Source organism: Oryzias latipes, chromosome 21 (assembly GCF_002234675.1).
Source record: "Oryzias latipes chromosome 21, ASM223467v1".
Taxonomy (NCBI): domain Eukaryota; kingdom Metazoa; phylum Chordata; class Actinopteri; order Beloniformes; family Adrianichthyidae; genus Oryzias; species Oryzias latipes.
In genome coordinates this window covers 6489518-6514956 of record NC_019879.2, presented here as the reverse complement: position 1 = coordinate 6514956, position 25439 = coordinate 6489518, and the positions used below count along the sequence as shown (strand labels likewise).

At 44.4% G+C, this 25439-nt stretch overlaps 1 protein-coding gene and 1 long non-coding RNA gene across 2 annotated transcripts in view; both read right to left on the bottom strand.

Annotated features, from left to right (window-relative positions):
• The window catches only part of LOC110017399 (CD209 antigen-like protein D), a 73303-nt gene that overhangs the window by 12956 nt on the left and 34908 nt on the right, over positions 1-25439 (bottom strand). The window lies entirely within an intron of this gene.
• On the bottom strand, positions 575-11798 carry LOC111946797. Its single transcript, XR_002872550.1, has 3 exons — positions 11020-11798; positions 10834-10935; positions 575-704 (listed from the first exon to the last, which is right to left on the bottom strand). It is a non-coding gene; the product is annotated as an uncharacterized LOC111946797 (long non-coding RNA).

The window sequence follows — 25439 nt, the reverse complement described above, 5'->3', positions numbered from 1 at the left end:
GTTACACATCAATATGTGTTAATGCCATACAATGTGGCAAATACGAAAAAATCTCTTTTCTTTACAGTCACAGTCCCATTCACCCACACAAACACACATTCACACACTGATGATGGCTCCACTACCGAACACTGACACCAACCTCAACCACTAAGAGCAATGTGGGGTTTGGTGTCTTCCCCAAGAACACTAGTTCCTCCTGATTGGTGTCAAAAATGGTTTCAGCACATCTCAGATATATTCTTATGCAGCAGCAGCAACAATGTGAGAATCTGGCTTGTTCTGTGCTCTAACACCAACAATAAGAAAGTGTTTGTCTCCAATTTGTTTCGGACAAAAGAAAATTACTATTACTATTTTAATTTGGATTACTTTTGTTGCATTATTTCTGTAATTTTATTGTTTTCGCAAAAGCATTATTATTAAACTGAAAGTTTAGTGTAATTATCCCAGAACGTTATTAATGTTTCATGGAAGAATTATGATTGCAAACAAAATTGTTGATCATATTGTGTACTGTACATCTGCATCTTCACAAATGTACATATTTAAAGGATTTTCAGACTTACTCTGTTTACAGTCCATCAGCTTCTTGGTTGTTTCAATGAGGCTGGAATTCATCCCCTCAATAACAGCATTCAGATGCTCAGTCAGATTGTCTTTGTTGTCAGAGATTTCAGACAAATGTCTTACTGTGTCACCATCTGAAATGAAATCAGGGAAAAGAACAAACTATCAGTGACTTAAGCAGAATGGATGGTGGAACAAGTGCAGTTAGCTAACAGACTACAAGAGCAAAGGTTCACAGAAAATATTAACATTATTACCCAGCATGCAGACATAGACGGTAAAAAATGGGAGCATAAAGACAGATCTTCATGGAAAAAAATGAACCACAAATCAAGTTAAATAATTCTTTTCTGAACTGATATTTTTTTAATCATTAGAGACTGATTTGTTACACGAGTTCTGAACCAAATTTGTTTGTCCATAGTATCAGTTTATAAATATTTCTTAAGGTCCTGCTTCAATAAAGGCTAAAAGGTCAAATATAACACAGATATTCTGACTTGTGGATGTAGCTTGTTCAACCAGCTGAAGACTTTTTAGAGAAGTTTCTAAACTGCCTGATAGTAAGAATAAACAACAACTAACACTGCTGGATGAGGAAGACTTATTTACACGATCAGATAAAAATGTCTTAGAACAGCTTTGAGCAGTTCCTGTTAAAGACGCTTTTCAATCTACAGCAAAATGTTTTGATCGAGTGGGTCTAATGAAGCACCGAGGCCTAAAGAACATTTACTAGTGATGGGACGAGCGACACTGGTGCATCAGCACTGTGCCGAGAGCTCAAGAGGGAAACCTCGTATCGGTGCGTGTATTGCTTTAAGAAAGAATCACATGAACGATACAGGAACTGTATCGTTTGGATGTGCCGCGCCAAAGTGTGTTTATCAGGAAACAAACTGTATCAACATGTCGTGGGTTTGTCGGATGGAGTTTTGCTTGATCATGGATCGTCCTAGGAAGTTTTCCCCGGTGTGGAATAATTTTGATCTCGTGACGCCAAACAAGGTAAATCTTTTTCTCCTTTATATACTATTTTTTAAGGTGGCGCATTGCACTCACTTTATCAGTTTATCAAGTGAATGACCTGTGATACATATGATAGTCAGTTAAAGAGCCTTACAGTTGCTTTATTCAGGTTATCATGTAATTATGAGATCCTGATCTCGTAATCATGAGATAGGGTGTCTATTTTTTTAATGCAATGTTCTGGTAAGAGGTTTGAATTGTTTTCAGATAAATTAACTTTTTATGTTATTGTAGGTGAAATGTCGGCTCTGCTCCACAGAGCTATCTTATATCAATAAGATCACTTCATCAATGCTGAGGCATTATAGAGCTTGGCATGGCAATGAAGAATTGGCAGCTACTCGTGACAGTACCCCAGGTATGTTGAAATTCTCTCTAAAAATTGTGCTGAAAAAAACATGCATGCAAACAGACAGGCTCCAGGCCTGGTATCGAACCTCCAACCCTCTTGCTGTGATGCAACAGTGCTAACCACTACGCCACCATGTCGTCTTATGTCTATTTGATATTGTTTGTAAAAATTACAGTCCTTTTATTAAGCTTTTGACAAAATATTTCCTTTTGGCTTGCAGTTCCTAACAAGCAAGCAGTGGATGAGGCAGTGGTCAATATGATCATCAAAGACTGTCAGCCACTCAGCTTTGTTGAAAATGAGGGATTCAGGGAGCTCCTGTATCACCTGTTTATTATTATGTGATAATGAAGTAATGATTAACTATTTTTTTAGGAAACAATCTCTGGAAAACGTTAGATATGGAGGTTGCAGAGACCTAGAAGACGAGGAACGTAACAGCTGATTCCATTATTGAAGTCCAACGCTACCTGGCAGAAACAAACACACCCAGAAACCAAGATCCTTTGCAATATTGGAAATTGATCCAGGAAATATACCCATATCTTCATCAACTTGCACTTAAAACTCTCTGCTCACCATCATCGTCTGTACCATGCAAAAGAGTATTTTCCAAGGCTGGGGAGCTGGTGTGTAAGAGGAGCAAAGAGACTCCAAAAACTTTTGTTCCTCAATAAAAATTCATGAACTAATCACTTTTTTGTCTTTTATTTCATATGATTTAACAGTTAAGTTGACAAATGTGCACATACTGGAGGAGCCACAGCACTGCTGTGTACAAGAAGACCTGCAGCAGACTCTACTTCCTAAGGAAGCTGAGGTCTTTCAATGTGTGCAGCAAGATGCTGGGGATCTTCTAGCAGTCTGTGGTAGCCAGCACCTTGTTCTCCTCTGTAGTCTGCTGGGGAAGCAGCATTGCAGTCAGTGACACCAACAGACTGAACAAGCTCATCAGGAAGGCGGGTTCTGTCATTGGCTGCAAACAGGACACATTTGAAACAGTGATAGAGAGGAGGTCACTGAACAGACTCCTTTCAATCATGGACAACCCAGAGCATCCTCTCCACCCTGTTCTGGACAATTAGCGGAGATCCTTCTCTAGAAGGCTCAGACAGCTCCGCTCCAAAACTGTCTGATACCAGAAATCCTTCCTGCCCAATACTATAACCCTGTTCAATAACTCACAATGCAGAAGATAACCTTTGCACACTTTTTTCTCTTTTTCTTTATTTTGCACATTTCTTTTGCACATGTCTTTACCTGCACTGTTTTGTAAATAGCTCTTTAAATTATACCACATTTTCCTTGTTCTTGTTTTTTATTTATATTATACTTAGTCTTTTTTTCCTTGTCAGTTGTTATGGAAACGAACAAATTTCCCACGTGTGGGATCAATAAAGTATTTCTGATTCTGAGAAAAAGTTAAAGAAATTGTAACTCGGAATTTTTACTCTAATTTGCTATATTTTACATACCATCTCAGTTTTAGCATTTACACAAACAAGGAATTTCTTTACCTGCAATGATTTTATAACTACTGCAGGGGTCACTATTGGGTGACCAACACAGTATCAATACAGTGCCGACACAGTTTGTTAAGTGTGTCAATACACTCCTTGAGGTATCATCGTCCCATCACTAACATTTACAAATGTTATCCAACGTTGTCTGCACTTGTCATGTGATGGGGGCTCGAGAGCCGGTAGGACCCAAATGCAGAGGCGGAGGCACACGGTTCAAGGGCAAGGGGGTTTAATGCAAATCAAACAAAAGGCGCTGCAGAGCAGGAATCAAAACAAAACAAAGCTTACTGTGGCGTGGCGAGAAACATGGAACATGGCATGAAGGGACGAGTACACATGAAGAGGTTACAGACGTTAATGGACCAGCACAAGAGGAAGGGAGAGACGAGACTTAAATACAGGCAGGGCAGACAAGACACAGGTGAACATGATCAGGACAGATAGGGACCAGGAAGTAAAACTCAGGAACATGACAACACAGAACACCTTTCAAAATAAAACAGGAAACAGAACCAAACATGACAGAACAAGAAATAAAGCAAAAACCAAGACAAAAGAAACCCAAACCATGACAGCACTGATGTAAAATGATGAATTTATAAACTTCAGTAAACCAATTCCACTATCCACAGTCTGAAAGACTTTTGTTTGGTTCTTACTAAATGGCCCTTTAACTACCCAGAATGTATTGCATATAGTTATATACAGTAATATTGTAATTTGTTTGACAAATATTGCATGTAGCAATGTTTTAGCCCTGGATGATGTTACTGCAGCTTTTTGTTGAATATGTTTCTGTAGAACTATCAGTGACTTAAGCAGAATGGATGGTGAAAAAGTGCAGTTAGCTAACAGACTATAAGAGCAAAGGTGCACAGAAACTATTAAACATTATAACCCAACATGCAGACATATAGACTGTAAAACATGAGTGCATAAAGACAGATCTTCATGGAGAAAAAGAACCACAAATCAAGTTTAACTTTTCTATTGTTAACTGATAAATCATTAGTGAGACTGACTTGTTAGCCATAGTGGAGTTTGGAGTGTGACTGTTTGAGGTTGTGGACAAGTGTCTTTTATATAGATAACTAGTTCAAACTGGTACCTTTAATACAGGTAATGAGTGGAGGACAGAGGATCCTCTTACAGAAGAACTTACAGGTCTGTGAAACCAGAAATCTTGCTTGTTTGTAAATGACCAAATACCATTTTTTACTGTAAGAGTGGACAGGGTAGGCTTCGGCATCGTCATGACCCCAAAAGGGATAAAACAGCTTTAGAAGATGAATAAATGATTTAATTGAAAAGAAAATCAGCTAATTTTATTTAACTGAGCTATAACTCTTATAGTCCTTGACAACACATCCCTTTGCTATTTCACTTCAATAAATGGTAGAAAAAAATGAAGACCTATTCAAGACCTTAACTGACTTTAGGGAAAATCTTATTTATAATTCGCCTAAAACAACCGAATTTGGATTCTTTGACCTTGTTGCACAACTGTCCAGTTTGACTTCTTCATCAAAATTACACGTATAAATCCCACCTCTTGCTGTTATTTCCTTTTTTTTTGCAATTTTAATTTAAACTGTAAAATTTATTTAAAAATATTACAAATGTTTTTTTTTTTTTTTTTACTTGTCCTGTGCAACAGCTGGGCAGGCAGATGAGAACTGAGGTTCTCTTGTGTTGGACATATTTTACTTTAACAACAGGGGTTATTAATCTTCAGACAAACCAAAGCTATGTCTGAATAAGCCCCTTTGGTAATTGAGGCCAAACTATTCATTTCAATCATGTTTGAAAATCTTTGGTGTTGGACTGGACAGAAAAGGAAAGAAGGGAAGAAGATAGAGGGATGTTAGAGAGAGGGGGGTAGGAGGGTGATAATAGGAGGGGGGGTAAGACCTTGAAGCAGCATAAAGCAACAAGTTTACTAGTTGTTTATCATCACGGTACAGTTCGATGTAGTACAAAAAAGGCGGGGCCTGTCCACACACACTCTAATGTCACCAACACACCTGCTGGCTGCAAAAAAGTGTCCACATGTCAACATGTACACAAAACAGATAGTGTTCACACACGCATACTTATGCCTTTAAACCAACTAGTGTGAAATCTTTCATTCATTTAATCATGCAAACTATTAGTGCAAAGGTGAGCTAACACCTGTGCTCAGGTGAGTGTTTATGTTCTTCTAAAATGGACGGTGGAATTTGAAAAGAAGGAAGTAGAGTGCCCAGCCATCCCCACACCAAGACCCCCGCCGCAGCGGCAGCCGGAACCCCCCAACCCCACATGGCAGCAGGCAGGGAACAACCGCCCCCCGGGCGACCAAATCCGCCACCCAGGCCAGGGCCAGCAGGACCGCTGCGAGGCCCCCAGAGCCAGAGAGCAGGGAGGCACGGGAGGAAAGAAAGCGCCGCCCCAGCCCAACCAGGAGAGCAACCCCCCCCCGCCGCGCCGGGAGAGCCCAACGCAGGGCCCCACTGGAGAAGGGCGCCCACAGCCCCAGACGAGCACCCCATTACCACCCAGGAGTTCTGGGCATCCCCCCGCCCCAACCCCAGGTACGAGCCAGGACCCCCCAAGGGAGACCTGCTCTGCACTCCAGGCAGCCACCCACCCAGCCCACGGTTGGTCCAGGGAGAAGCAAGGCAGGGGCCCGCCGCCCCCGCCCAGGAGGGGAGCACCCCGGGGAAAAAGGGGGCCCAACCAGGCTCAGCCACAACAAGTCCCAGAATCAGAACCCAGAACCCACCCCCCAGCGACACGAACACCCCCGGCTCAGGTGTAATGTGAACCCCCTCCCCGCGCGGAGAGAGCACTGCTGGGCCCAGGAAACCGGCACCCAGGGGACACGGCCGCCGTTGCCAAGGGCCCCGTACCCCCCACCAGTGAAGGGGTAGGGGACAGATGGTCCTAGGTCCCACCTTCTTTGCAAAATGTGTGTGCGTGTATGTGTGTTTGTGAAGGCATGTGTGTGCATGTGTGTCTGTGTTTGTGTTAGTATGTATATTTTGAGGGGGGAGGGGTGTGTGTACTAAGTGGAGTGCAGTTAAAATTGGTGGGTAAGGCACTGAGGGGACATCTCCTGATTACTCACAGTGATGTCCCCTCACCCTCCCCACCAAGGGGCCCAAATGTCCAAGGTGCGGTTAAAATTGGAGGGTAGGATGCTAGGAGGACATCTGCTGCTCGCTGGCAGTGATGTCAAAGCACCCGCCCTAACAAGGGCCATACATGTCCGAGGTGCAAATAAAACCGAAAGAGGGGGGGCCCACTCCATACGGCAACCATGGGAGGGGGACCACTGCCAAATAACGCCCCCCCAAGGCGCATCACAGGCTAGACCCCTCACCCCCTCACCCTAATCTGAGGTTATATGAGGAAGGGGGTAATTTGGGGACAGCTGGTAGACCGGTGGTCAAACAGCTGTCCCCAAGCCCCCCCCCAGCCCAGGGGCCCCATCCCCGGAGGCGCCGACACCCCAGGCCCAGCACCCCCCACCCCACACAGAGAGAAAGGATCCAGAAAGCGCCAGCCCCCCGGAGCAAGTCCAGGCCCCCACCCCAAACGCCGGCCCTAGAAGAGCTCTGGTCTATTACATTTTTTTTTCACTTGTTCTGTCCAACAGCTGAGCAAACAGATTAGAGCTGAAGGCTTTTTGTGTTGGACAGGTTTTACTATCACAAAAAGAGGTTATATAGCTTCGAGAAACTAGGGTGTAGATTTGTATAAACCCCTTCTTGTCGTTTTTTTTATTTTTATTTATTTGTTACATTTCGTGTGTGTGGGGAGGGAGAGGGGGTGGAAGAGAGTAAAAGGAAGACATGTGAAAAGGTGGGGGATACAAGCACTAATTTGAATAAGTTATTATTTTAGGCTGTAACAATTATACCAGATCTGCTGGAAAGACAAATATTACATCAAAGGTGAAAATCTGACACTAAGATGAGCGAAAAATATCTGTCCATCAGTACACTGTGGGTGAGGAGGAGGGATGAAGCAGACAGGGAGCAGTGTGGCAGTGTGCACGTGGGGGTGGAGATACATGCATGCTGCCGACGTGAACCGTGGGTTCATAATGGGAACCAGATCCTACCCAGCCAGACCAGCCAGACCAGGAGAGGGGAGGAGAGCCCCCCAGGCCAGGAGCCCCCCCAGCATTCGGACCCAGGCAGCCCGGGAGGGGGGGAGGAGGGGACCGCCCACCCAACCAGCCAGGCACAGAGAGGACCCCCCCTACAGGGGCCCCCCCAATGCCCAAAGGCATGAGCGGACCCAGTGTCCGGCCCCCAGGCCACAGGGCAGGAGCGCTTAGCCGTACCAGGCGGCAGCCATGGGGGCCACCGGGCGCCGGACACCAAGACAAGGGCCAAGGACGAAGCCATGGCCCCCAGAACCCATGAGTCGTCCACCACCCGACCGGCGCCCCGTCTCCGCAAGCCAGCCCAGGCACGCGACCCGAGCAACCCAGGGATCGCCACGCACCCATAGCCACCCCCCATAACCCTACAACCCTACACACTACAACCCCCCCCCCCCGCCATAATATCTGAGCCCCCCCTCCCCAACCCTCTCAGTGCCCTCCCCTCTCTGTGATGGGGAGGGAAAGCCCCAGAGGGTCCCAGCGAGCCAGCCCCCAGGTCTGTCCCACCCATGCACTCACGCACACATACTCATAATCATCTGGTTACCCTCCCCACCCCCCGCCGCCACGCAGTAACACCCCCCCCCCAGCCGGCCGACCCCCAGCGCCGTATGCCCGACCATTCCCACCGCCGACAGGATACCCATAAGCCCGACCGCCCTGAGAGGACGAGGCGGGTGAAGACCGGCCGCCCCCCCCCGGACCCCACCCATGTATGGAGGTGTGGGAGTGCTGTGTGTGCAGACCTGCTGTACTAACTGTTAGATCTAAGTGTTGAACCTTTCCTGCGCGATGACTTCTCTTTTCCGACCGTAGTCAGAAACACACGTGAGATTTCCTCGGGGTTCTCTTTTCCGTTTTGAACCCTCAGCTTCCAGAGTGGGTTAAGAAAGACACCTTAGAGACACCTTATTTTTAATTTACGGTTCTCCGACACTCCCCCGCTCCGCGCTCACACCCCCCCTCTTTCCTTACACACACACACACACACACACACACACACACACACACGCACGCGCGCTCACACACACACACGGTCCCCATTATACACGCCCCCCAAAGAAATAAACGGCTTCTAGCCTGTTCCATAGCAACGATGTCCCGCTTCATGCGTCCGGACGGGACATAACAGCGGTTTCCAACTACGGTCTGAAGCCTGAGGCTGAAATGTAACATGCTAACAGCAAAATCAGCGCACAAAAAGCACCTTAATAAGTCATGTGATCTCAGTTGTTGGTTTCCTGAATTGACGTCACTGAGGTACGACTCGCTTTTTCAGGAGAATGTCTTTGTCTGTCAATCAGTGAATGTGGGCGGGATCTAAACGCTCATTGGATCATCCATGGAAATCGACTCATATTCCTCAATACCCGCTTTGCGGTGTGCCAGTCAGATAGAGATGGCACATTTCAGCGATATCCGCACAGATTAGCTGACATTTGTTACAAATATGCAAACATGGACGACTCTGTTTTTGTAGTTTGAGGGTTTGTGTGGACCAAAGGAGTTCCGGGCGTCCACGTCTCGAAGTCCCCCGTGAAACACTCCTGACTCTTGCGCCATTCACTCAGCTCTCCTTTGCTCTGCAGCTAACAGCTCTGCTGTCTGAGCTCACAGATCCAGTCTGATGTCATCGTGCCTTAGACTGTGTCGGCTCGCAGGAGGCGAGCTGGCGGACCGACAGAGAGTCGGACCAGACAGCAGTGGATAGGGGAACAAGCCTGCTCGGGCCTCCTGAACCTTATGATATTTTTTCTATTTTCATTGAGACAATGATTATAATCAGGTCCTCTGGTTTTATTGTTCCCTTTCGGAGAAAATGTTGAACCTTTCCTGCGATGACGTTTCTCTTTCTGGTTGTGAAACGCAGCGGAGATCCAGGGTTTGATTTGATCACTTCCCCGTTCAGACCTCTCAGAGCGGGTTATTAAAAGATTCAGTCTCTATACTTTGGATATACCTTTTTATTAATACTTTTCCGGTGAACTGAATAACAGACCCTTTACTTGCGGTCACTCACACACTTTTGCGCTGGGCGCTCTGATTTACACGTAATTTAAGACATAGTTTGACTGCAGGACCTGAAGCAGAGACACTCTGGGATGATCTCATGGACTCAAAAATGGAAACATTATTATCATGTGGAACTATTCAAAATAAATAAACCTGATCTCTTAACACTCTCCGTGTGCATTGTGCATCCATGCATTTTAAGTGAGATAAACACAGCCACAGCTCCAAGTGGCTATCTGGCCAATTTCTGGTAACACTGTGGATGTGTTGAGGTGCATACTCCCCCTAGTGTTGAGGAATGGGCATCACGCCGTCACGTTCGCTGAAACATCTTCGACCGATGTAGTCAGGGTGCTGCTGCTCATGTCTGAGTAAAGGAATACCCAATCACAAAAGTGTCTCCGCCTTGTCTGGTTTGATTGACAGACAGACATTCTCCTGAAATAGCTCTTCATGAAATAAATACGCCATTATGAAAAACAGCAACATGAAATAAAAACAAATCTACTTAATATTATATAAAAATTGATTTTTAAATCCAAGGTTCTGAAAAAAGACATAGAATTATAATAATATTCCACATGAATAAATGAATATTTTAAAATGCTGTTTTAAAATAGTGAACAGGTTTTTAAAGCAAAATGAAATATATTGAATAATATAATGGCTAATTTAAAATCTGTGTGCATGTTTGTCACCATTTCATGATCTTTTTATATATTTATAAGAGATTTATTGGTTGATTGTGTATTTGAATGAGGTCATATTTATTTATTGAATATTTGCATGAGGTCATCTTTATTTATTGAATATTTGCATGAGGTCATATTTATTTATTGAATTAAATATTTATTTATTTAATTATGAACAGTATAGGACTCCATAATAAAGACCTGTAGTGTAAATGCAGCCTTACAGTCACCAATTCAGCTATGAAGCATGTTTTAGGGCCGTTAAAGGAAGCTGGAGAACCAGGAGAGAACCCACACATACACTTGGAGATCATGCAAACTCCACACAGAGAGGACCAGCTGGAGCTAAACCATTTGAAATGAAAGTGCAAACCACTACATTATAATGCAGTCTTACACGCCATTTAATAAATGTAAAAAAACACATTTTCGACTTAAATGTAAAAGAAAAAAATAAACTCATTGTCACATTTGCTCTATTGTGAGTTAAGTACTCACAGAGGAGGCAGACAATGACGAGTCCAGCCAGAAGAAGAACACTCAGCATCACCATGAAAGTAATAACACCAAGATAGCATCTCCTGTTGGACTTGATGGAAGCTATAGGGGGGAAATTATTACTGAAACCACGATAGACAAACATAAAGTAATTTCATTTTGTTTTATCAGTGAGTTCACTCTTACCTGGTGGATTTGATACAGACAATTTGCAGACAGGATCCTCAGGTTCAAAATTTTCATAAATGGCTTCCATTATAAAGATGTAAAGTCTAAGAACGTGTGAAGTGTGTAACAGACTGACTTGTATACTGAACAGCTTTTCCTGTCTAAGGTTATTATTGAAGTGATAGGAAGTAAATGTCATGTGACAGTAGTTGCATTGCGACAGAAAGCTTGGGTATGGTGAATGTGTGAAAGTGGGGTGAATAAAACAGAATTTTATACTAAGTTCAGCTTTGACTTTTTTTCCTTTCTAACTTCTAAGTGTTAAGCAGCTAAGCAAACAAATAAGAGCTGATGACCAGATTGGACTGTTACAATAGGAGGTTATGGATCTTCAGAAACACAAAGACCAACACATTCTAGCCCGATGGTCCGATGTTCATAATTGTGTGTCATTTAAATATTTTTTATAATTCCCACTTCTTTTACTGATTTTGTCTACTTCATGGACAATTTGGACTTAGAAGTTTCTGATTTGATCAACCTTGTCACTCATTCATTCACCTGGTTCTGCTGCTGTAGTTCATCTGCCTGGATGTTGGACGTGTTGTGAGTTCAGAGATGCTGTTGATAAATGGTAAATTGCATTTATTTGTGTAGCGCTTTTCTACCTTCTCCTAAGACCCAAAGTGCTTTACAGTCACAGTCCCACTCACACACATACCTCAGTTGTAACCAGTTGTTATTTGAGTTCCTCTTACCTTTCTATCAGCTGGCCAACAGGGCTCAAACACTATACAAAATAAAACAACTCAACGGCATTAGCCGAAGCAGAACAAAATTATTATTTTTTTAACTTGTCCTGTCTAACAGCTGGGCAAACAGATGAGAGCTGAAGGCCTCTTGTGTTGGACATATTTTATTTTAACAACAGAGGTTATAAATCTTCTGAAAAACCCAGAGGTACGTCTGAATAAACCCCTTTTGTAATCGAGGCCAAACTTTATGCACCGAAAAGGATAGGAGGGAGGAAGAAAGAGGGATTTTAGAGAGGGGGGATAGGAGGGTGATTATGGGGGGGGGGGGGGGGGGGAGAGAAAGAAAATGGTAGGTAGGGTGCTAAGAGGACATCTGCTGCTTGCTGGCAGTGATTTCCAAGCAACCCCCCCCCACCACCACCACCAAGGGCCCTACATGTCTAAGGTTCAAATAAAACCGAAAAAGGGGGGGCCCATTCCATACGGCAACCATGGGAGGGGGACCACTGCCAAGTAGTTCCTCCCCCCAAGGTGCATTGCAGGCTAAACCCCCCAACCCCTCACCCTAATATTAGATTATATGAGGAAGGGGGTAAGTTGGACACAGCTAGTAAACTGTCCCCGGGTGGTCAAACAGCCGTCCCCCAGCCCCCCCAGCATAGGGCCCAGGTCCCCCTCAGCCTAGCGGCCCCATCCCCCGAAGCGCAGACCCCCCAGGCCCCACAATGCTCTCCCCAAACAGAGAGAGAGGAGCCAGAAAGTGCAAGTCCAGGCCCCGCCCCCAGGCAATGCCCCTGGGAGAGCTCTGGTCAGGCCTTGACGGAACAGAGAAAGCCAACCAGCCGGGGCGACCGCCGATTGCTTCAGCGGACACCCCAACCAGTTAAACCTCAAGGTCCCATACCAATAGTGGACCCTTCTCCTCCCCCAGGCACCCCCCCCCCCCACAGGACAGGGCCAACAAGCCCCCCCCCAAACCCCGTAGCCCTGGTGGATGTCACCCAGAGCGACCGCGGGCCCCAAGCCAGACCACCTCTCAACCTCCCCACACACCCCCACACACACCCGAGCCTGGAAGACGGCGCAGCACCCCAGCCTGCCCCACCCAGGCACCAGACCCGATCCGACCCCCACTTCTAACCACGGCAGACAGACAAGCAGCAGCGACGACCAGGCCCCCCACCCCATATATCAGGGAGTTAGCTAAGGGAGACCAGAGAGACTGAAGTCTTTCAAAGTTACTTGAACTTTGGGCTGACATTTTTTCCAAGCTGATATGATCAAACAGCAGATTTCTGTATTGACTTACATTAATATTTTTCTTGTTTTTCCAATTTATTAAAATGTTTTTTTAGCAATACAAAGAGTTCCTGGAAAGGTGTGCAGAACCAGCGTGCATGCATGTAACTGTCAGGTAGATTACTATCACAGTTCTCACAAATGTCTGAGTTACTGAGACCCATCTTGAACATCCCCAGTGTAGTAAATTCTGAATTGGTTTTGAATTGGATTAACCACAAGTTGGGACTTTTTGTCAAATTAAAGGTGTTTAGACACTGACTAGCAGCTTTCATCTGTGCTGATGCTCAAATCTGCATCCCATTTTATTATCAGAAGTAAAAAAGATATATTATCTAGGTTGGATATTTTGGAGAGAGTTTTATTCATTGAAAAATTAATGAGAAGGAACTACTTCTGGTGGCTTTAAATCGTTGTCTTTGTATTTAAACTTTTCTGTAGTAATAAATTTAAGTTGCTGTTATTCCAAGATATTATTTATTTCATGTTTGTCTTGAAGTTCCTGGGGTGTTATGAATCTTTTATCAATAATTATGTGCTCTAGTAGTGTTACACCCCCTGCTTGCCAAGCTGGGAAGTGTATAATTTGTTTGTTTATAAGGATGTCTGGGTTGTTCCTGATGGGTGTCATTTTGCAAGGTTGAATCGATGAGTTTGATATTTTGAGAAATTCCCACCAGGCTGTTGAAGTAGCGTCTATATTAATACTTTGGAAACAGTCCTGTTTTTTAACTGTTTGGCTAATAAATGGTAGATCTGACAGGTTGATCTTTCCATGTAGCACCTGTTCCAAGTTTAACCATAAATTGGTTTCTAGATTATTTTTGAACCGTTTTAAGATGTATTGTAATCTTTTTTTTTAAAGAAAGTACTTGTGGAAGTTAGGTAATTCTAAGCCTCCACAGCTTTTTGCAGATTTTAACGTTTTTAGATTAATTCTTGCAGGTTATTGTTCCATAAAAACCTTTATATAGATAGCTTTTGGTAAGATTTTCATTTTAACTGTGGCTACCTTGCCCATAAGGGACAGAGACAGGCTGACCCAGCGGGTTAGATCGTCCTGTATGCCTTTTAATAATGGGGTGTGGTTTAGCTGCACCAGTTCTGATTTTTTTGGGGGAAAAAAATTCCTAGATATTTGATATTACCTGATTTAATTGGTATCAAGAATCTTTGCTCCACATTACTGTTCAGTGATAATGAATCAGATTTATTCCAATTAATTGAGTAGCTTGATATGGAGGAGAATTCATTAATAATTGTTGCTGTTTCATTTACAGAATGTGAATCATTTAAAAACAGTAATATGTCATCTGCATAGATACTAATTTTATGGTGGCTGTGTTTGGTTTTAATTACTTTACTACTCTCATTCTGTCGTATTGCTGCCGCTAAAGGCTCAATAAATATAGCAAAAAGAGAGGGAGAGAGTGGGGAACCCTTTCTGGTTCCTCTTCCAAGAAAAAACCTGTTGGAAGTCTGTCTATTAGTTCTGACTGATGTATTGGGGTTGTCATATAATGTTTTAATCCAATTGATGAATGATTCTCCAAAACCAAACTTATGGATGGCAGCAATAAGGAACTTCCAGTTTACTCTGTCAAAAGCTTTTTCAGCATCCAGCGATAGTATGGTCATTTCCTGGTATTTAATGCTGGTAAAGTCCATTATGTTAACGAATCTACGGACATTGTCATCCGAGTGTCTGCCTTTGATGAATCCCGTTTGATCAAGGTGAATTATGTGAGGAGTGATTTTTTCTATTCTCTGTGCTAGTGCTTTGCAGATATTTTTTACATCTACATTGATTAAAGAAAAGGGGCGATAGCTTGAAGGACTCGTGGGATCTTTGTCTGGTTTTAGGAGGAGAATTATGTTGGCTAACTCATGTTAGGTGGCATTGATTGGCTTTCCTTGATAAATGTTACCATTTCAAAAAATGTTGGGGCCAGCTGTTCCCAAAATTCTTTATAAAACAGCAGGAAAGCATTCAGGCTCTGGTGCTTTACCATTTGGCATAAGTAACAGAGCTTTATGAAGTTCAGACAACGAAAACGGTGAGTCTAAGTTTGTTATTTGATCCTCATTTAACCTGGGTAGGTTTATTTTATCAGGAAATGAGTTGATGCTTTGCTCTGATGGATTAATCTGTGATGTGTATATGTTTTTATAAAAGTCTTTAAACGCAATATTGATTTTGATCGGATCATGGGTGACATTCCCTGTTTGGTCCATAATAGAAGTGATTTTGGATTTTTCTTTATTAATTTTAAGCTGATTAGCAAGAAATTTGCCAGATTTGTTTGAGTTTTCAAATCTTTCAAGTCGTGGCCTTTGTATTTGGAATTGTGTTTGTTTATTGATAATGTCATTTAACTGACGCTTTAGTGTTTTCAGATCTCCCAGAATGTGTTCCTGTGCAGAAGCAGCAGAAGCAGTCTCCGGGGTTTTGATTTTATTTTCTAGTTCTATTAAATCTGCTTTCTCTTTGTGTTTTTTATACGTTGAGTAAGAAATGATTTTCCCTCTCATCACTGCTTTTGCTGTTTCCCAAAGAAGACATGGTGAGATATCCGGAGAATTGTTGCACGCCTGTGTGTGCATGCGCCCGTTCAAAAGACTGTTTTCAAGAGATCGGGGTGTGGATTATTGATGATCCGGTTTTCTATTCACTGAAATGAGTTTAGCGGGTTTCTTCTGGGCAGCGCGGATCTGAAAGCCATCAGCACAGCCAGGGTGTTAGCTCTGGGTTTTGGAACAGCCACGTACAGTTTGTCAACGGCCACAACCGCTCTAGAACCGGCAGTAAGATGCTTCCTCCTCAGCGGGAACAGGATCTTTCTTCTACGGAGGATTTCTGCCGTGAACTGGTCCTTCACGCTGAAGTGCGTTCATTTCAGCTCCCGGCCTTGGACTTTCACCAGCTCCTTTTGTTTAAAATGTTCAAATTTAGCAAAAATTGGACGCGGGCGATGGTTGTCGGACCTTGTTCCTCCGAAGTGGTGAACCCTGTGGAAGGAGATCTTCTGCACCTCCTCTTTGGGGAGCTTCAGGTGGGCCTCCATGAAGGTCTTCACCGTGGCCTCTGGGTCTTTTCCTGCCTCTTCTGAAATCCCTGAGATCACCAGGTTGTCCCTCATGCTCCTCGGCTGAAGATCCAGCAGGGTTTCCTTGATGGATCGGTTCTCCTCAGATAGACGAGCAATGTCACTGCTAAGGATCTTAACGTTCTCTATGAGGGCTTGGTTCTCCGCTGCGAGCTCCAGCACCTACTGCTGGCTGAACTCCTGAGACTCCATCAGGCTTTGGAACTCTCTATGGATGATCTCCAGCAGATCAAAGCGGCAATCAAGGCTGGAGAGCTTTTTATCAATCGAGTCTAGGATGACGCTCACGCTGCTGCCTGGAGAGGAGGCAGCCCCGGGAGAGTCTTCAGGTCGTCCACGCTTGGAGGATTGGGTGGTGGTGTTAGGTTTCTCCATGACGCAGGTATTGTAACACTCGTCAATGAATTTCTTCAGGTCCTCCAGGCTGACAAAAGCTTAATAGTCTTAACAGGTTATGTTAATTTGCTGGAATTGTTTTAATATGGCGGAATAATGAAACAAGATAGAAAATGTTTGCTCAAATGCTTACGCCATGCCAAGTTGACTCACCACACTCGTCTCGTTGGGTGTCGCGATGCTACATTCAGATCAGTCTGTTTGTAGCTGCCATTGTTGCCACTATGTCACATGATCGGGAGGGAATTTTGATTTACTGTCCCTGTTGACTGGCAGGCTTGGTCTTTTGTGGTGGTTAGTGTATGGAGAGAGTGGTCCTGGTATTTTTGTTGATCGCATCACTGCCTGAGGCAAGTTGTAAATCAAATCAAATCGACCTATACCATTTTAAAATCATTTCAAAATAAAATTAATTAATCATTATCGATATTGGAAAATGCCATTTGGATTGAGACATGGTAGTTTTTTTTCTATAACCTAAAAGCAACCAAGTGTATCACATGCAGTAAAAACTGATCACTCCATCATTCCAGTCCATTGTGAGGAAACCCTTTGAATTTAGCAAATACATGTGACCATGGTGTGCTAGAATGTTCTAATAATGTTTCCTTTGGATTATTTAGATGTGTAAAAGACAACAGTGGGTTGAACTTTATGAAACTAAAATGTGAATGGATTAGACATTTATTCATGTTTGTCTGTACACTAATTTAATTTACACTTAATTATTTTGCAAGAAATAAAAGAATCAGTAAAACATCCCCTGCACTGTTCAGATATAATAAATCTCTTTTAAATTTGGAACCACATCTTCACTTGGTTTGAGCCCCTGTTTTATTGATGTGTACCTTAACCGCTTGTGTTACCACACACCCAAACAGAACACTTGGCTCACAAAATGCAGGACTGCTTGTGGTTCTTAGAATTTGTAAAATCACAGTTGGATGAAAACCCTTCAGCCACCAAGCCCCTGTTTTTAATGGAATAAGCTCCCAGCTCATTCCTCATGAGAGGTTGATAGTTTCTACATTCAAACTTAGTCTTAAAACATTCCTTTTTGGACAGGCTTATTGCCAGACTAGTAATCAGAAAGTATTTTACTTACTGTTAATATGTTTAAATTAAACTTTTCAATAATAATTAGTTGTAAATAGGCTGCTAGAAGCTTGAAACTGGGGAAAATATGGCGCACTGGGGTTCTGTCCTCTATTCTCGTGTACTTCTACTCTCCCTCTCTCCTCTATTCTTGGTCATTATTTATCATTTAGTTCTCCGTGCCTCTGGTGCAGTGTGATTCATGTACTGTCCCTCTTTAGGTCTGGCCTGAAACCAGGTTACTCTTTTTTAAACAGATGTTCACTGTGATCATTTCCTGTGACATAACCTAGATCTAGTTGTTTATTGGCCAATTAACCTAACACACATGTTTAGAATACTCTGGCAAACAAAAAGGGCTTCCTGGTTGACTTCATAAATACATTTACATTGTAAGGCCTAATTCCCACCAGGGTTTATTTCCTTGAATAATCCACTTTCTTTGGCAGAATTTAAAACTTCACTTGATTTCTGATGTGGATCAGAAAATCAAATCCTGATTCCCATTTTTCCAATGTATGCAGTTTTAGGGAGGTGCTTAGTCTTTTGTGATTTGTAAATGTTGATGTAATCCAAAAACAGACAAAAAAATAGATTCTCATCTTTGGTGTTTATCACCACCAGATCAGCTTCTCTGGCTCTGCAGGACTATCTTGGTTCATCCCAGGACTTAGACTCTCCAGATAAGAAGTAACAAGAGGAACCAAATCTGATCCACTTTTCAGCACACCCTGTTTTCCCTGGAACACATTGGAAACTTTAAGGAAAACAATATATTAACAAGTTATTTTAAAAACAAGCTCATTTTTTTCTTGTTATATAGGCGTCTGGATCTGAATGGGTTTTAAGGTTCTGCAGAAATCTATAGAAAGTCACTTTCTGTTCCTCCTGATTTGTGTAAAAAATGGTTACTATAACCCTAACCCTCATCCCAGAAAGGTATCAATGATTCCAGGAAATAGTCAGTGACGAAATTGTAGTTTTTCTTTGGTTAACATTTTTTTTCTTTTAGAGAATCCATTGGAAAGCTTCATGTTATAGTTGTATTTTCACAATTTTACATTTTTAATAAAAGTTTCTTAGGGTTCTGCTTCAATAAAAGCTCAAAGGTCAAATATAATACAGATCTTCCGACTTTATTTCCTTGAATAATCAAGTCTTCATAATAAAAAAGCCTTCAGCTGCTTGAATAACTTGTTTAACCAGCTGAAGACTTTTTAGAGAAGTTTCAAAACTGCCAGATAGTGACGAAAATTTTTTTGGTGTTAATAATGTTACCTTATAGAGGCATCCAAAGACAAAAGCACATTAGACCAAGCACAGAGCCCTGTGTTACACCATGCCTAACTCTGCTGTATGAGGAAGACTAATTTACATGATCAGATAAAAATTTCTTAGAACAGCTTTCAGCAGCTCCCGTTAAAGACGCTTTCCAGCACGACTGCTTGAGGTTGTGGACAAGTGTCTATTATATAGATAACCAGTTCAAACAGGTTCCATTAATACAGGTAACAAGTGGAGGACAAATGATCATCTTACAGAAGAAGAGACAGGGCTGTCAGAACTAATAATCTTGCTTGTGTATAGATGACAATGTGATTTTTATGTATTTTATTGTTGAGGTTTACTTATGGTAAAAAATTACAGGCCTCTCCTACCTTTGTAACCCTTGTGCTATCTTAGGCACTTTAACATTGGGAGTTGGGTCATCTAGACCCACTGGACAGTGCACTGATCCTTTTTTCTTCAATGATTTGTGATCTCGACTGGTGTCCATGGATTACATGAAATCTTTCCACCTTTATCCACCTTTGTCATGGTAGGGAGAACACATCAATGTAAGGATGGGGTCATCTAAGTTAACTGGGAGAACTTGCAGAATTGGTGGCTGACAAATACTTTTTTGTTCCCCTGTATAACAGATCTTAATTTGACCTTTGGCCATTGCCTGTTCAACCACTTGTTTGACAAGCTTTTTAGAGAAGTTTCAAAACTGCCAGATAGTGAAAAAAGTGTGATTTATGCTGTGCTGCCTAATGTTACCTTATAGAGAAATTTAAAGACAGAAGCACATTAGACCAAGCTCAGAGCCCTGTTTTACACCACGACTAACTGCTGTATGAGGAAGACTTATTTACATGATCAGATAAAAATGTCTTAGAATAGCTTTGAACAGTTCCTGTTAAAGACGCTTTCCAGAATCTGCAGCAAATTTCAAGCAAGATTTTTTTTTTTTACCTTGTCCTGTCCAACAGCTGGGCAAACAGATGAGAGCTGAGGGCCTCTTGTGTTGGACATATTTTACTTTAACAAGAGGGGTTATTAATCTTCAGACAAACCAAAGGTATGTCTGAATAAACCCCTTTTGTAATTGAGGCCAAACTTTATTAATTTCAAACATGTTTGAAGATCTTTGGTGTTGGACCGGACGGAAAAGGAAAGAGGGGAAGAAGAGAGAGGGACGTTAGAAAGAGGGGGGGAAGGAGGGTGATAGTAGGAGGGGAAGGGGGATAAGACCATGAAGCAGCATAGAGCAACAAGTTTACTGGTTGTTAATCACCATGGTAAGGCTCAAATGCAGTACAAAAAGGGCGGAGCCTGTCCACACACACACCCAAGTGTCAAACACACCTGCTAGTTGCAAAAATGTCCATCTGTCGACATGTACACAAAACAGATAGTGCTCACACGCATACTTATGCCTTAAAACCAACTAGTGTGAAACATTTCAGTCATTCAGTCACGCAAACCGCCAGTGCAAAGGTGAGCAAACACCCGTGCTCAGGTGAGTGCTCATGTTCTTCTAATATGGATGGTGGAATGTGTAAAGAAGGAAGGAGAGCGCCCAGCCATCCCCACCCCAAGACCCCCACCGCAGCAGCAGCGGCAGCCGGAATCCCCCCCACGCCACACGGAAACCGGCAGGGAACAACCGCCGCCCGGGCGACCAAGCCCGCCACCCAGGCCAGGGCCAGCAGGACCGCCGCAAGGCCCCCCAGAGCCAGAGAGCAGGGAGGCACGGGAGGAAAGAAAGCGCCGCCCCAGCCCAACCAGGAGAACAGCCCCCCCGCCGCGCCGGGAGAGCCCAACGCAGGGCCCCACCGGAGAGGGACGCCCACAGCCCCAGATGAGCACCCCACCACCACCCAGGAGTTCCGGGCATCCCCCCGCCCCAACCCCAGGTACGAGCCAGGACCCCCCAAGGGAGACCCGCCCCGCACTCCAGGCAGCCATCCGCCCGGCCCACGGTTGGTCCAGGGAGGAGCAAGGCAGGGGCCCGCCGCCCCCGCCCAGGAGGGGGGAACCCCGGGGAAAAAAGAGGGCCCACAAGGGGTGTTGTAAATATGGCCCGACCAGGCTCGGCCACAGTTGGAAGTTAGGCGGGGCCCAGCGCTCAGGAGCAAGGACCAGAACCCACCCCCCAGGGACACCAACACCCCCGGCTCAGATGTAATGTGAACCCCCCCACCGCGCGGAGAGAGCACCGCCGGGCCCAGGAAGCCGGCACCCCGGGGACACGGCCGCCGCTGCAAAGGGGCCCGTACCCCCCACCAGGGAAGAGGCAGGGGACAGATGGTCCTAGGTCCCACCTTCCTTGCAAAATGTGTGTGCGTATATGTGTGTTTAAGAGGGTGTGTGTGTGCATGTGTGTGTGTTTATGTTGGGATGTATATATTGAGGGGGGAGGGGTGTGTGTACTAAGGGGGGTGCAGTTAAAATTGGCGGGTAGGGCACTAAGGGGACATCTCCTGATTACTCACAGTGATGTCCCCTCACCCTCCCCACCAAGGGGCCCTAAATGTCTAAGGTGCGGTTAAAATTGGCGGGTAGGGTGCTAGGAGGACATCTGCTGCTTGCTGGCAGTGATGTCCAAGCACCCCCCCTACCAAGGGCCCTACATGTCTAAGGTGCAAATAAAACCGAAAGAGGGGGGGACCACTCCATACGGCAACCATAGGAGGGGGGGCCACTGCCTAGTAAACCCCCCCCCCAAGGCTCATCGCAGGCTAATCCCCCCACCCCCTCACCCTATTATGAGGTTATATGAGGAAGGGGGTAAGTTGGGGACAGCTGGTAGACTGTCCCCCGGTGGTCAAACAGCTGTCCCCCGCCCCCCCCCCCAGCAAGGGGGCCAGGCCCACCCAGCCCAGGGGCCCCACCCCCGGAGGCGCCGACACCCCAGGCCCAGCACCACCCACCCCACACAGAGGGAGAGGAGCCAGAAAGCGCCGGCCCCCCCCGGAGCAAGCCCAGGCCCCCACCCCCAAACGCCGGCCCTAGAAGAGCTCTGGTCAGGCCTCGACGGGACCGAGGCAGCCAACCGGCCGGGGAAACCGCCGATGGCCTCAGCGGAGACCCCGACCCGTCAACCCCCCCTGCCCCGTACCAATAGTGCCCCCCCCCCCTCCCCCAGAATGCCCCCCCACAGGACAGGGCCGACAAGACCCCCCACCCCACCCCACCCCAGACCCCGCAGCCGAAGCGGATGACACCCAGAGCGCCCGGGGGCCCCAAGAGGGTTGTCCCGTCCCGCCCCAGAGCCAGGGAAGGGCTGATCCCAGCCCCAGGCGTAGATGGGAAGCCCATCCAGTGCCGCTGGGCCCCCCCCCCCCGAGCAGCGCCCCCCGCCAACCCCCCCCAGCACAGGCAAAGGGACCACCCCCCCAAGCCAAGCCAGAACACCACCACCCCCCCCCCCACGCACCCCCACACCCAAGCCCAGAGGACCACGCAGCGCCCCAGCCCGCCCCACCCCGGCGCCGGACCCGACCCCCCGACCAACGGAGCCCCCACCACCCCCCGCCAGGCACCGGAGGCCCCGGCCCCCACCCCAGCCCACGGCAGAAGGGCAAGGAGCAGCGACGACCAGGCCCCCCCATCCCCTAAGTCATGGAGTCAGCTATGGGAGACCAGAGAGACCGAATTCTTTCAAAGTTACTTGAACCTTGGGCTGACATTTTTTCCAAGCTGATCTGATCAAGCAGCAGATTTCTGTGTTGACTTATATTTATATTTTTCTTGCTTTTCCAATTTGTTAAAATAGTTTTTTTAGCAATGCAAAGAGTTATGAAAATGATAGAGCCTAATCCTCCTTCTACATCGATGGCACTCATGTCACCAAGCACACAAAGTGACGGTGAAGCTGTGATTGAAACCTTAAGCCAGACTGATAAATCGGCACATACCTGCTGCCAGAGAGCCTGGACAGGAGTGCAGAACCACAGTGCATGCATGTAATTGTCGGGTAGATTACTGTCACAGTGCTGACAAATGTCTGAGTTGCTGAGACCCATCTTGAACATCCTCTGTCCAGTGTAGTAAATTCTGTGAAGGGTTTTAAAATGGATTAGCTGCAGATTTGGACTTTTTGTCAGTTTAAAGGTGTTTAGACAAAGTTCTGACCAAAAGCTTTCATCTGTGCTGATGCTCAAATCCGCATCCCATTTTGTTGTCGGAAGTGAAATGTTATTATCTAAATTACATAAAAGTTTGTATATTTTGGAGAGAGTTTTATTCATTGAGAAATTGATCAGAGTGGTAACTACATCTGGTAGCTTTAAATCGTTGTCTCTGTATTTAACTTTTTTAGTAATACTTGATTTAAGTTGCTGATATTCCAAGAAGTTATTTATTCCATGTTTGTCTTGAAGTTCCTGGGGAGTTATGAATCTTCTATCAATAATTACGTGCTCTAGTTGTTTTATGCCCCCTGCTTGCCAAGCTGGGAAGTGGATAATTTTTTTGTTTATGAGGATGTCTGGGTTGTTCCAGATGGGTGTCATTTTGCACGGTTGAATTGATGATTTTGATATTTTGAGAAATTCCCACCAGGCTGTTAAAGTGGCGTTTATATTAATAGTTTTGAAACAATCCTGTTTTTTAACTGTTTGGCTAATAAATGGAAGATCTGACAGGTTGATCTTTCCACATAACGCCTGTTCCAAGTCTAACCATGAGTTGGTTTCTGGATTATTTTTTAACCATTTTAAGATGTATTGTAATCTATTTGCAAGAAAGTATTTGTGGAAATTAGGTAATTCTAATCCTCCACAGCTTTTTGCAGATTTTAAAGTTTTTAGACTAATTCTTGCAGGTTTATTGTTCCATAAAAAGCTTGATATGGATGAGTCTAATGTTTTGAACCATTTTAGTGGCGGTTGTGTGGGAATCATTGAAAAGAGATAATTAACTTTGGGTAAGATTTTCATTTTTACCGTGGCTACCTTGCCCATAAGGGACAGAGGCAGGTTGGTCCAGCGTGTTAGATCGTCCTGTATGTTTTTCAGTAATGGGGTGTAGTTTAGCTGCACCAGTTCTGATAGTTTGGGGGAAAAATTGATACCTAGATATTTGATATTTCCTGATTTAACTGGTATTGTGAGTCTTTGCTCCGCATTATTGTTCAGTGGTAATAAAACAGACTTATTCCAATTAATGGAATAGTCTGATATAGAGGAGAATTCATTAATGATTGTTGCCGTTTCATTTACAGAATGTAAATTACTTAAAAACAGTAATATGTCATCTGCATAGAGACTAATTTTATGATGGCTGTGTTTAGTTTTGATTCCTTTAATGCTTTCATTCTGTCTTATTGCTGCAGCTAAAGGCTCAATGAATATAGCAAAAAGAGAAGGAGAGAGTGGGCAGCCCTGTCTGGTTCCTCTTCCGAGAAAAAACCTGTTTGAAGTCTTTCAAGCAAGATTTTTGATCAAGTGGGTCAAATGATACACTGAGGCCTAAAAACATTTACAAATGTAATCTAATATTGATCGTACTGAAGTAAAAGTATAAAACAACATAATTAACTGTCCTGTCATCTGCTGCATTACCTCTCACATGCCTGCCTTCCTGCTTCTTCTACGACATTCATAGATGTTTACTGTGGTTTTCTGTATTTAAAAACCCTTTCAATATAAATCCCTATCAACCTTTGCATATCTAGATTGATCTGATGTGTCAAATTTCAGATATTTAAAAACATATTTTATTCTGAGAGGGGCAATAGTTTTGATGGAGCTGATGCTAGAAAACAAAGACGGGTGATGTCAACTGACAGTGATGAAGAAGGAGGGAGGGGATGGCTATAAAGTCATTCTGAGATTTCCTGAAGGACAACGGTTAAGTTCTTTGAGTCCGATAAAACTGACAACTATCTTGAAGAATCAAGTGGGGGACATTAAAATTGCTAAAGTACTAAGACATGGGAATCTGTTGATTGTTTGTTGAAGTGAGGAGCAGAGGGACAGGGCCTGTAAAATGAGAGAAATTGGGAAACATAATGTTGTTAGTATGAGCAAGGAAGGATTGGGAGGTCAGGGGCAGAGGGGAGTGATTTGGGGCACACCTGTGGAGATGTCCATTACAGAACTCAAAGCTAACCTACGAGGGGCAGAAATAAGAGAAGCAAGGAGATTCTGTGTTTTTCGGGATGGTGTGAGGAGGGATTCTGAGGGAATATTGTTGGAATTTATGGGAAGGAGCCTGCCGGACAGAGTGTCCCTGGGATACATGTCATATACTGTGGGAAAATACATTCCTAAACCCATTAGATGTTTTCACTGCCAGAGATTTGGACACACTGCTGCTGTATGTAAAGGTAAGCAGAGGTGTCCCAGGTGTAGAGAAGATCATAGCTATGAGTCCTGTGGAAACAAGTTGAAACCAAAGTGTTGTAACTGTGGGGGGACCATAGTGCTGCATATGCAGGCTGTCAGGTTATGAGGAGAGAAGTCCATGTTCAAAAAAACAGAGTACTACATAGAATCTCATATGCAGATATGGT